Source organism: Salmo trutta, chromosome 15 (genome assembly GCF_901001165.1).
Source record: "Salmo trutta chromosome 15, fSalTru1.1, whole genome shotgun sequence".
Taxonomy (NCBI): domain Eukaryota; kingdom Metazoa; phylum Chordata; class Actinopteri; order Salmoniformes; family Salmonidae; genus Salmo; species Salmo trutta.
Window position 1 is genome coordinate 46,829,993 of NC_042971.1, and position 13,091 is coordinate 46,843,083.

The following is a 13,091-nucleotide window of genomic DNA, read 5'->3' on the forward strand; positions in this document are numbered from 1 at the left end:
GTATAACAACAGTCATTATATCATCAACATACAATTATACAGTAGTTACTGATTCAGGTTATGATAATGATAAGATGACTATACTAAGCTGCACAATAGGATATATAAAATCCCATTCAAATGAGGTGCTTTCTTTCATGCACGTACTGTATTTGGGTGAATTGATCCTTGCTTTCAAACACAATTACAGTATGCCAACAATTCAGGTCATATGACTGCAGGATGTGAAATATAGCACATGACCCTACATGAATTACTTGATAAGGATGTTTGTGCATATTTCTAGCCCAGTGTTTTACCTGAAGCAAGACGCCATATGAAAAGGTTACCAGGACTTCCTGTATGAACTGGCTCTATTCAGCTAATTAACATGAGAACGGGATCTTCTACAGACTGGACAAAAAATACTTCTATCCTATCATATTTTGTTGATGAGATGCTGCGTATGCATAGTCTGTGACGGTGTGGAATGGGGCTTGCAGATATAGCTGGTGTTAGTGATACTAGGTTAACACTGGGGCAATTAAAGGATGGTGCACTTTGTAATTACAGTGCATTCAGGAAAGTATTCAGACCCCTTGACTTTTTCCACATTTTGTTATGTTACAGCCTTATTCTAAAATGGATTCAATAAATAAAATACTCAATCTACACACACTACCCTATAACAACAAAGTGAAAACAGAAATGCCTTATTTACATAAGTGTTCAGAACCTTTGCTATGAGACTCGAAATTGAGCTCAGGTGCATCCTGTTTCCATTGATCATCCTTGAGATGTTTCTACAACTTGATTGTAGTCCGCCTGTGGTAAATTGAATTGATTGGACATGTTTTGGAAAGACACATACAGTACCTTTCTATATAAGGTCCCACAGTTGACAGTGCATGTCAGAGCAAAAGGTCGACGGTATTGTTCGTAGAGCTCAGAGACAGGATTGTGTCGAGGCACAGATCTGGGGAAGGGTACCAAAACATTTCTGCAGCATTGAAGGTCCCAAAGAACACAGTGGCCTCCATCATTCTTAAATGGAAGCAGTTTGGAACAACCAAGACTCTTCCTTGAGCTGGCTGCCTGGCCAAACTGAGCAATCGAGGGAGAAGATTCTCTGGTCTGATGAAACTAAGATTGAACTCTTTGGCCTGAATGCCAAGCATTACGTCTGGAGGACACCTGGCACCATCCCTACGCTGAACCATGTTGAAGGCAGCATCATGCTGTGAGGATGTTTTTCAGCGGCAGGGACTGGCAGACTAGTCAGGATCGAGGGAAAGATGAACGGAGCAAAGTACAGAGAGATCCTTGATGAAAACCTGCTCCAGAGTGCTCAGGACCTCAGACTGTGGCGAAGGTTCACCTTCTAACACAACAACAATGCAATAGTGGCTTCAGGACAAGTCTCTGAATGTACTTGAGTGGCCCAGCCAGAGCCCGAACTTGAACCCAATCAAACTTCTCTGGAGAGACCTGAAAATAGCTGTGCAGCGACACTCCTCATCCAACCTGACAGAGCTTGAGAGGATCTTCAGAGAAGAATGGGAGAAACTCCCCAAATACAGGTGTGCCAAGCTTGTAGCGTCATACCCAAGAAGACACAAGACTAATCGCTGCCAAAGTTGCTTCAACTAAGTACTGAGTAAAAGGTCTGAGTAGTTATGTAAATGTTATATTTCTGTCGTTATTGGTTATTGTTTGTAGACTTAATCAATTTTAGAATAAGTGTCACGGTTGTCGTCGGTGCATGAGGACCAAAATGCAGCAGGTACGTGTATGCTCATTTTGAGATTTATTAACTTTCCAAAATGAATACAAAATAACAAACCACGAGAATGAACGAACAACCAACAAACAGTCTGGCAAAGCCTAGGGCTGAACACAGAACAATCACCCACAATCACAAACACAAACACAAACACACCCTTATATATGGGACTCTCAATCAAAGGCAGATAGACAACACCTGCCTTCAACTGAGAGTCCCAAAGCCAATTAACCAACATAGAAACACACTCACCAGATTAGACATAGAAATACATAAACATAGACTATAAACCAAAACCCCGGAAATACTAAATCAAACACCCCCTTTGAACAAACACACCACCCTGAACCACATAAAACAAATACCCTCTGTCACGCCCTGACCAAACTACAAAACAATTAACCTTATATACTGGCCAGGACGTGACAGTACCCCCCCCTTAAAGGTGCTACCCCGGAAGCACCTTAACAAAAAAAAAAAATACCCCCAAACAATACCCAAAAGAAAAATTCCCCCTTACTAAAGGGAGGGAAGGGAGGGTGGCTGCCGTCAACGACGGCACTGTGCTACACCCCCCCTCGCCAACCCACCTATTTTTGGAGGTGGCTCCGGCTCAGGCCGTTCCAGGCTGTCTGGGCAGTCTGGCAGCTCGGGACAGTCTGGGCAGTCTGGCAGCTCGGGACAGTCTGGGCAGTCTGGCAGCTCGGCGCAGTCTGGCCACTCCGGCAGTTCAGCGCAGTCTGGCCACTCCGGCAGTTCAGCGCAGTCTGGCCACTCGGGACGTTCAGGGCAGTCTGGCCACTCCGGCAGGTCAGGGCAGTCTGGCCACTCCGGCAGGTCAGGGCAGTCTGGCCACTCCGGCCGGTCAGGGCAGTCTGGCCACTCCGGCCGGTCAGGGCAGTCTGGCCACTCCGGCAGTTCAGCGCAGTCTGGCCACTCCGGCAGTTCAGCGCAGTCTGGCCACTCCGGCAGTTCAGCGCAGTCTGGCCACTCCGGCAGTTCAGCGCAGTCTGGCCACTCCGGCAGTTCAGCGCAGTCTGACCACTCCGGCAGTTCAGCGCAGTCTGACCACTCCGGCAGTTCAGCGCAGTCTGACCACTCCGGCGACTGTTGACTGGCGGGCAGCTCCGACGACTGTTGACTGACGGGCAGCTCCGACGACTGTTGACTGGCGGGCAGCTCCGACGACTGTTGACTGGCGGGCAGCTCCGACGACTGTTGACTGGCGGGCAGCTCCGACGACTGTTGACTGGCGGGCAGCTCCGACGACTGTTGACTGGCGGGCAGCTCCGACGACTGTTGACTGGCGGGCAGCTCCGACGACTGTTGACTGGCGGGCAGCTCCGACGACTGTTGACTGGCGAGGCTGGGTTTACGCACTTGCCGTTTAGTGCGGGGAGCGGGAACAGGACGAGTCGGACTGGGTGGACGCACTTCCGGGTCCGCACGAGAGACAGGAGCTGGAAACCCAGGGCTATGGAGGCGCACAGCCGGTCTAGATCTTACCTCCTGCACAACCCGCCTTGGCTGGATGGAACTAGTAGCCCTGTACGAGCGGAGTGCTCGTACAGGGCAGACTGGGCTGTGCAGGGGCCTGATGGTAGCCGTGCGTAGAGCGGGAGTTGGGTAGCCTGGTCCTCCGAGGCGTACCGGCGACCAGATGCGCTGCGCAGGCATCCTCCTACCAGGCTGGATGCCCGCTCTAGCACGGCACCTGCGAGGGGCTGGAATAACTCGCACCGGACTGTGCGTGCGTATGGGTGAGATAGTGCGCTTCTCAGCAAAACATGGCGCTCCCCACCTCATACGCTCCTCCATATAACCACGGGTAGCTGGCTTCCGGCTCTTCCTTCGCCTAGCCAAACTACCCGTGTGCCCCCCCAAAAAAATTTCTTGGGGGTGCCTCTCGTGCTTCTCCCTCAGCGCGTCTCTGGCCTTGTACCACCGCCTCTCTGCCTTGGCTGCTTCTATTTCCCACTGCGGGCGGCGATACTCCCCAGCCTGATGCCAAGGTCCGGCCCCGTCCAGAACTTCTTCCCAAGTCCACTTCTCCCGCCAGTCCAACTCGAACGCCGTCTGCTCCTTCCTCTGCTGCTTGGTCCTTGAGTGGTGGGTGATTCTGTCACGGTTGTCGTCGGTGAATGAGGACCAAAATGCAGCAGGTACGTGTATGCTCATTTTGAGATTTATTAACTTTCCAAAATGAATACAAAATAACAAACCACGAGAATGAACGAACAACCAACAAACAGTCTGGCAAAGCCTAGGGCTGAACACAGAACAATCACCCACAATCACAAACACAAACACACCCTTATATATGGGACTCTCAATCAAAGGCAGATAGACAACACCTGCCTTCAACTGAGAGTCCCAAAGCCAATTAACCAACATAGAAACACACTCACCAGATTAGACATAGAAATACATAAACATAGACTATAAACCAAAACCCCGGAAATACTAAATCAAACACCCCCTTTGAACAAACACACCACCCTGAACCACATAAAACAAATACCCTCTGTCACGCCCTGACCAAACTACAAAACAATTAACCTTATATACTGGCCAGGACGTGACAATAAGGCTGTAACGTAACAAAATGTGGAAAATGTAAAGTGGGCTGAATACTTTCCGAATGCACTGTATACTATTAAATGGGGATTAATTCAACTATTTAGTTCAATTGAGGGATGTTTGTTTAATTAAATCTCACAATCACTCTGTAAAATGTTCAGCCTTAAATTGTGAGGTGTAGTTCAAGTTCACCCAAATGACAAATTTACACAATTTTACAAAAATCTAGAAAGAAGTTAATGGACACTGATTTAGGTTAGCTATTTAAAGCATGCTACAGGGGTCTGCTCTGTTAAATTCGGGGACTTCCGGATTCCTTCAGAGGTGAGCAGGCAGCAGCGGATGAACAAATGTTCCTGAGACCCGACCTCCTCTCACTCCGGTGTTCTCGTAGACGCCCATCAATCCTAATCGTGAGGGCGATGAGGGAATCGAGGTCCAATTGTAACTCCCGCGCTGTGAGCTCGTCTTTTGTTTCCTCCGACAGCCCATGAAGGAAGGAATCGAATAGGGCCTCCGGATTCCAGGCACTCTCGGCGGCCAATGTGAGAAACTCTACCGCGTATTCTAACCCTAACCCTAACCCACACTACGGGAGTTCTGATGTCCCTTCAGTAGTTTTCGGGCCGCCTCTCTCCCGGGCACCAGAGAATCGAACCTTCCTCACCTCCGCCATGAAATCTTCCAGGTTATGGCAAACGGTGGATTGTTGCTCCCAAACGGCCGTCGCCCAGGAGAGAAACACGCCCTTCCGGACATTAACGTAATTAGATATGCTATCTTTGATCGATCCGAAGGGAACGAAGATGGCTGTAGCTCAAAAATGAGGGAGCACTGGGAAAGAAACGCCTGGCAGATTCCAGGATCGCCAGAATATCGGTCCGGAGGAGGTAAGCGGGGTTCTCGAGGAGCCGGATGTGGAGTGCTGCTTGCGAGCTAATTCACGGAATTGCTCCATCAATGCCATGAACCCCAGGTCGTGGCGTTCCATCATATATCAGAACCCCTCCATCAGGTTCTAAAGTACCTCCTCCTGTCTCTTAATGGTAGCTCCCTGCTGGGAGACAGTGTGACGGAGCTGGTTCAAGTCTGCTGGATCAGTCAGGGCCAGTTCGTACTGTCATGACACAAGGCGAGACTCAGATGCAGACACAGGAGGCAGATGGTTTGAGCTCTGGTATTTATTATAATCCAAGGGATAGACAAAATGCAGGCCGGGGACAGGTAAGCATTCATTGCCAGGGCAGAGTCCAAAATGGTACAGGGCTCGAGGTCAGGGGCAGGCAGCATGGTCAGGCAGGTGGGCTCAGAGTCAGGACAGGCAAGGGTCAAAACCAGGAGAACGAGAAAAGAGAGATTGGGGAAAAACAGAAGCTGTGAGAAAAACGCTGGTTGACTTGGAAAACAAGACAAACTGGCACAAACAGAAAACACAGGTATAAATACCCAGAGGATAAGTGGGGAAGATAGGCGACACCTGGAGGGGGATGGAGACAAGCACAATGTAACGACTGTCGTGTGTGGAGGACCAAGACGCAACAGGAAAGTGTATACTCATCTTCTCTTTTTAATATATATAAAGGAGAAACAAAATAAACACGTATACAATTAACAGAAACGACACTAACGGTTCTGTCAGGTGACAAGCACAAAACAGAATACAACTACCCACAAACCACAATACAAACACACCCCTAATTATAGTACCTTCAATCAGAGGCAACGATAGACAGCTGCCCCCAACTGAAGGCCCCAACACCAATTAACGAAACATAGAAAATAAACTAACATAGAACAATAACCAAAACCCTGGACTAATAAATCAAATACCCCTCTCTACATGGACACATACACACAACCACCCTGAACCACATAAAACAAATACCCTCTGCCACGTCCTGACCAAACTAAATACTAACAAATAACACCTTTACAGGTCAGAACGTGACACACAAGGACAGGTGAAACAGATCAGGGTGTGACAAGTTCTCAAAAGAAAAGAGGGAGAAAGGGGCAGAGTGGTTCATGTATGGCTCCCCAATTTCCACACATTGTTATTGTGGCTTTTGTGAGAGGTACCAAATTTCACACACAGCTAAGACATGCCTAAACAAGTATTTCTGGCTATCGTGCCATAGCAGATTTTGTCCATTAGCCCCTGGCAGCCAGTTTGGACAGCAGTCATATCAGAGGCATCATGCCCATAAGGGGCACAGGGACACGTGCCCCCTCAGATTTGTCTTGTTTAAAAAAAATCCTAATAATAATTATATATATATATTAATACTACTAGCCACTTAGCAATTTTATGAAGTTGTCTTTAGCTAGCCCAGATAGGTTCTCAATCTCCCAACCTCATAACTAGCTACCAAGAAGCCATTTCAGGCCATCAATCAAGATAGAGTAGCTAGCTTGTCTAATATCTTAGCTGGCATGCCTGCTGGAAAGGTTGGTAAGCAATTACTAAATGTACTGAATAAGACTCACATTCTTTTCAATCTTTTACCCAGATTTTAGCAGAGATGCAGATAACTGTATTTTGTTTCTTTTCAAAATGAACCTCCAGTCAGGAGGATACAGACAGATATGCCGAAAAATGAAAATCTTTTTTCTTTTTTTTACATATAATTAAGCATAATGATTATGGTTGTCACGTCCTGACCAGTAAAAGGGGTTATTTGTCATTGTAGTTTGGTCAGGGCGTGGCAGGGGGTGTTTGTTTTGTGTGGTTCGGTGTTTTTGGTTTATGTTCTATATTTTCTATTTCTATGTGTATATCTAGTTTTCTATTTCTTTGTTGGGTTTTTGGCAAAGACCTCCAATTAGAGGCAACTGGTTGTCGTTGTCTCTAATTGGAGGCCATATTTAGTTGAGTTTGTTTTCACTTGTGTTTTGTGGGTGGTTATTTTCCTGTATAGCCTGTGTTGCCTTACGGAACTGTTTCATCGTTTTGCTTATTTTATTTTAGTGTTTTTCGTTTAAATAAATTAAGAAGATGAGCACTTTACCCGCTGCGCCTTGGTTCAATCCTTACGACGTCTATGATAATGGCTCTAGAAAAGGCAATTTCAGTTTTAGTTTTTTTCAGAATTCTCCAACTTCCACATGGGTGGCCTAGTTCCCCTCCAGATCACCCCCCAGCCACCCCCTTCTTTGTTCCCCCTCAGAGTCACATGGCCAGTGTGCTAAATAAAAAAATGTTTTAATCATGTCTAGTTCCAATATGAACTGAGCTGATTACAATGATAGATAATATGATATGGCATTAAGAACACCTTCCTAACGCTTGTCAATTTCAAAACTGATCCAGTGGAGCATGCCAATGAGTCATGATGAAAACCATTTTGTCATAATATTTGGGGGTCTGCATAGTCACAGGATGTAGGGGTGCTGAGCGTGCTGTAGCACCCTCTGATAAATCAGAATGCAAAAAAAATTTTGCACTGGACAAAAATAGTCCTCAAGCAGTAGGAGGAGAACAAATTATCTTGGCCAGTAACCAAAAGGTTGCTGGTTTCGAATCCCTTAGCAAACTAGGTTAAAAATCTGCTGATGTGCCCCTTGAACAGGACACTTAACCCTAATTGCTCCTGTAAGTCGCTCTGGATAACAGTGTCTGCTAAATGACTCAAATGAAAGTGGATACACAGGTCATGCTACAGTACATGTTGAGGATGCAATAAAACAGGAGTAGTTCAAGTGTGCTGATCAGGACTGTCAACACAGATGTGGTTGTCTCAAAATAACCCTCTCAATTACCCTGATCTTTGGGTTGCGTATGGGACAGGAAGGAACTTTTGCCACGTTGCTGCACTTAACATTGACAGAAAGCTAGGGCCAGAACAGAGTGCTGCTTTTCATACATAGTATACTGCTGATAGAACAAAATAGCCAACAGAGGGGCAATGTTCTGAGAAGCATCTGGAAATCCTCAACATAAAGACTCCTCTGTGTCATTGACATCCAGTTCACATACTAAAACTGCACCCTGTCAAGGATAATAGTAGCTGTTGTTTATGCATACTGTGCATTTGACATTACTGTAACTAATTACAGGATAATGGCATCAAGGGTCAGCATAAGAGTGACATTAAAGTAATTAAAGTGACAGGAGTGGCACTATGTGTGTACACATTACACACACGGACACAGTATTCACTATTTCTTTTGGTTGAAAACAAAAAAAGTGTATTAGCTGATTAGAAATAGTAGACCTAAGCATAATACACATGTAGCCAGCAAATGGAGAGCACAATGAATAAGTTGAAAAAGATTTGTTCTTTCTTTTTTCTTTTCAAATTTTTTTCTAAAATGATTTCAAGTAGGCCTAGTTCAACATGTTTAAAACATTGTTGATGATAAGCCTATTACATGTATAATATACATGGACTGTATGAAGATAATATGCCACATTCCCTGCCAATGTCATCTAATATACACTGAAAAAAAATATAAACGCAACATGCAACAATTTCAAAGATTTTACTGAGTTACAGTTCATATAAGGAAATCAGTCAATTGAAATAAATTCATTGCGCCCTAATCTATGGATTTCACATGAGGCCAAGACAATAAGCAGAATAAATTCAACCACACCTTTGTTTCATCACAAAACCGGAGAGCAACCCCTGTCGGGTGAAGTCCACAAAGCATATTATTGCATGTGACAAACAGTTACATGACCTACAGCATGGTCAAGCAAGTTAATGTTTCTGACATTTTCGGTGATTTAGAACCATGGAGAGTTACCGCAAGTCGCAAAGAAAACAGGAGCCACCATTCCAGACCTATTTCGACTTCAACATGATCAAATTACATATGCTTTCTTAGCCTAATACAGTGACAACTAAACAATTCAGTCCAATCAACGTAATCTAAATATGATGTGGTTGTCCATGGTTCTGATTTCTGTATGTGTGTGTGTGTGTGTGTGTGTGCGTTCTTGCAAATAGAAAAAGCATGTTGACTCATCCTACTTGTAGGGAAACGCCAATACCATCTTCCTCTCTTTCATGTTGACGAAACAGTCTTTAACTCTGTCATACAGTACAGGTTTTATATTTTGTTATCCAAGGCTACCTGGCTAAAATGCTCGCTCGCTAGCCTAACTTCCTTTCATGGGAAATGTTAGCTACACTACCGTTCAAAAGTTTGGGGTCACTTAGAAATGTCCTTGTTTTTGAAAGAAAAGCAAAAAAATGTGTCCATTAAAATAACATCAAATTGATCAGAAATACAGTGTAGACATTGTTAATGTTGTAAATGACTATTGTAGCTGGAAATGGCAGATTTTTTGTACATAGGCCCATTATCAGCAACCATCACAACTGTGTTCCAATTGAACGTTGTGTTAGCTAATCCAAGTTTATCATTTTAAAAGGCTAATTGATCATTAGAAAACCCTTTGAAATTATGTTAGCACAGCTGAAAACTGTTGTTCTGATTAAAGAAGCAATAAAACTGGCCTTCTTTAGACTAGTTGAGTATCTGGAGCATCAGCATTTGTGGGTTCGATTACAGGCTCAAAATGACCAGAAACAAAGAGCTTTCTTCTGAAACTCGTCAATCTATTCTTGTTCTGAGAAATTAAGGCTATTCCATGCAAGAAATTGCCAAGAAACTGAAGATCTCATACAACGCAGTGTACTGCTCCCTTCACAGAACAGCGTAAACTGGCTCTAACCAGAAAAGAAAGAGGAGTGGGAGGCCCCAGTGCAGGTCGTTGTCCTGTTGCTTCAAATGGCGGACAGATAGCCTTACATTCTCCTGCAAAATGTCTTGATAAACTTAGGAATTCATTTTTCCGTTGATGATAGCAAGCTGTCCAGGCGTCGAGGCAGGAAAGCAGCCCCAAACCACGATGCTCCCTCCACCATGAGGTTTTGACATTGGTGTGCTGTGCCTTTTTTTCTCTGTTCCTTCCAAACAAATAAACTGTAGTTTTATCTGTCCAGAGAATATTTTGGCAGTAGTGCTGTGGAACATCCAGGTGCACTTTTGCAAACTTCAGACGTGCAGCAATGTTTTTTTTGGACAGAAGTTTCTTCTTCCGTGGTGCCCTCCCATGAACACCATTCTTGTTTAGTGTTTAACTTATTGTAGACTCGTCAACAGAGATGTTAGCATCTTACAGAGATTTCTGTAAGTCTTTAGCTGACACTCTAGGATTCTTCTTAACCTCATTGAGCATTCTGCGCTGTGCTCTTGTAGTTATCTTTGCAGGACGGCCACTCCTAGGGAGAGTAGCAACAGTACTGAACTTTCTCCATTTATGGACAATTTGTCTTACAGTGGACTGATGAACATCAAGGCTTTTAGAGATAATTTTGTAAAGCTTTCCAGCTTTATGCAAGTCAACAATTCTTAATCTTAGATCTTTTTTGTTCGAGGCATGGTTCACATCAGGCATTGCTTCTTGTGAATACAAACTCAAATTTTGTGAGTGTTTTTTATAGGCTCTAACCAACATCTCCAATCTCGTCTCATTGATTGGACTCCAGGTTAGCTGACTCCTAACTCCAATTAGCTTTTGGAGAAATCATTAGCCTAGGGGTTCACATACTTTTCCCAACCTACACTATGAATGTTTAATTGATTTATTCACTATATACAAGAAAAGTACAATACTTTGTGTGTTATTAGTTTAAGCACACTATGCTTGTCTATTGTTGTGACCTAGATGAAGTTCAGATCACATTTGATGACCAATTTATGCAGAAATCCAGGTAATTCCAAAGGGTTCACATACTTTTTCTTGCCACTGTATATACTGTATATATATTATTTTTTGTATTCAGATTTTTCATGAGGCTGCAGTACCCCTACTTCCCGTGGCTATGATGGCTGCGCGAAGATCCTGGATATTGGCGGGAACTGGAACACACTGTCGTACACGTCAATCCAGAACATCCAAACATGCTCAATGGGTGACATGTCTGGTGAGTATGCAGGCCATGCAGTGGCAATTTTAGCATGTAAATCTTGGTGGGGCAAACTCAATAAAAATATTTTTAGATGCATGCCAGCAAAGCCACTACACAACACAACACCAAACAATACATTAATTGCACTATAACAGTGACAAACTATGCCTGTAAACTGTTAGGGCCTACATAAAGCTGTCCCAACAGCAGTCCCAACACCTTACCACTGCTACACCTGGCCATCAGCAGAGCCTTGTCTGGCAGCGAAACAGTTCATTCAGTCTAATTTACTGCCTTTTAAAAAACATAGCTGATATGGCTGACTTTCTTAAACAAATGTGATTTCTACTGACAATTGAGATGTACAAATGATGGCAAACAGGACTTTGAGTGGATAAGAGGCAATCTGTAATTTTGATTAAGACATTAATGAGCGAGCTAGGAGGGATGAAATGTACAGCGACAGAATTTAGAGCATGGGCCATTCTTACAGTATTCTCCCTGTACACCAAGCCAGAACCGTAGGATAAATAAATGGGGCATATAAGCAGACAATGAAAGCTCTTACAATATTCAATGACTACATTTCTCCAAAACAGGCTATAGGCTACATGTGCACCACCAAGTTAGAACAGTAGGCTAAGTTATGAGGGGGAAAGGGACCAAATTATTAGGGTGAGGCACATGAGCTACTAACAGCTTACTACACAACATACACTTAATATTACTTTCTTAGCTACAGTATACATATCTCCCTGGCATATCACATTATTTATGCAGCAGCATACAAGACATTTTTGGACTCACCTTGTGTCAGAAGAATTTTTCAATCCCAATGATAATAACTAGCAATCAATAAGCTTTGACCAATCCCCAAGGTTTGTAAGACACTGGGTTAATAATAATTAGTCAAAGACTCAGCTTCTGCAAAAGGTTCGTACAGTTTATTCACAAGAACGTTCTGAAGTCCATTATACAAAGACATTCATTTTATAACTTGCTTCTTCCTTACGCACATACATCCTCACAAACAGGAGATATCCTAGGCACATACATACACACAAACAGTAGGTGGGATGTATGCCTCCCCAGAGATCTCACCACTGTTTATCAATACCCAGCGCTGTCCGTTCCATTCCCCCGAGATTAGAGGAACCTTGAGAAGTTCTCCCTGTCCTGTAAGTTTCTCAGAGTTCTAGCCAGGTCGGGTCAACCACAGTTGAAATGTTCTCTGTATTTTCTTAGACACACACACATTTCTATCCCCCACATCTCCACCAAACCTTATTGGACTTACATTTAGTACTTTTAATCATTCATTATGCATGCTACATAAACTAATAATCACTAATAGTTAGGTTTCAGGGTGGAATTATTTAATCATTATCTTTAAACACATAGATTCCCTTATCACCTTGTTGTGCTGTGCTCACTTGAACAGGAAGGTGGCGCAACGGTCCTTCATGTGGGAAAATGTTGTCATCAAAGTCTGGCATTCCCTGGATTTATGGTGCTTTCAAGACAACTGGGAACTCGGAAAAAACAAGGTTGAATCATGAAGTCATGCTAGATTGACAGCATGGCCAATGTATTCAACATTTTCTGGCCCATGGTGTTGAATGTTTATCCTTTTAAGCTTGGAAAAGAGACCCTTAAACCCAGACTTGGACCACACACTCGCTCCACTGAATAGCAGGTTAGTTATTGCTTTGCAACGTTTGCAGTTAGCCACTGATTCCTTCCAAACCACTCATTGTTGAATTTGCGATTTCCAACTTGTGTAATGTTTATGTCCAATGGCCAATATGTTTTATCTATAATTTCTG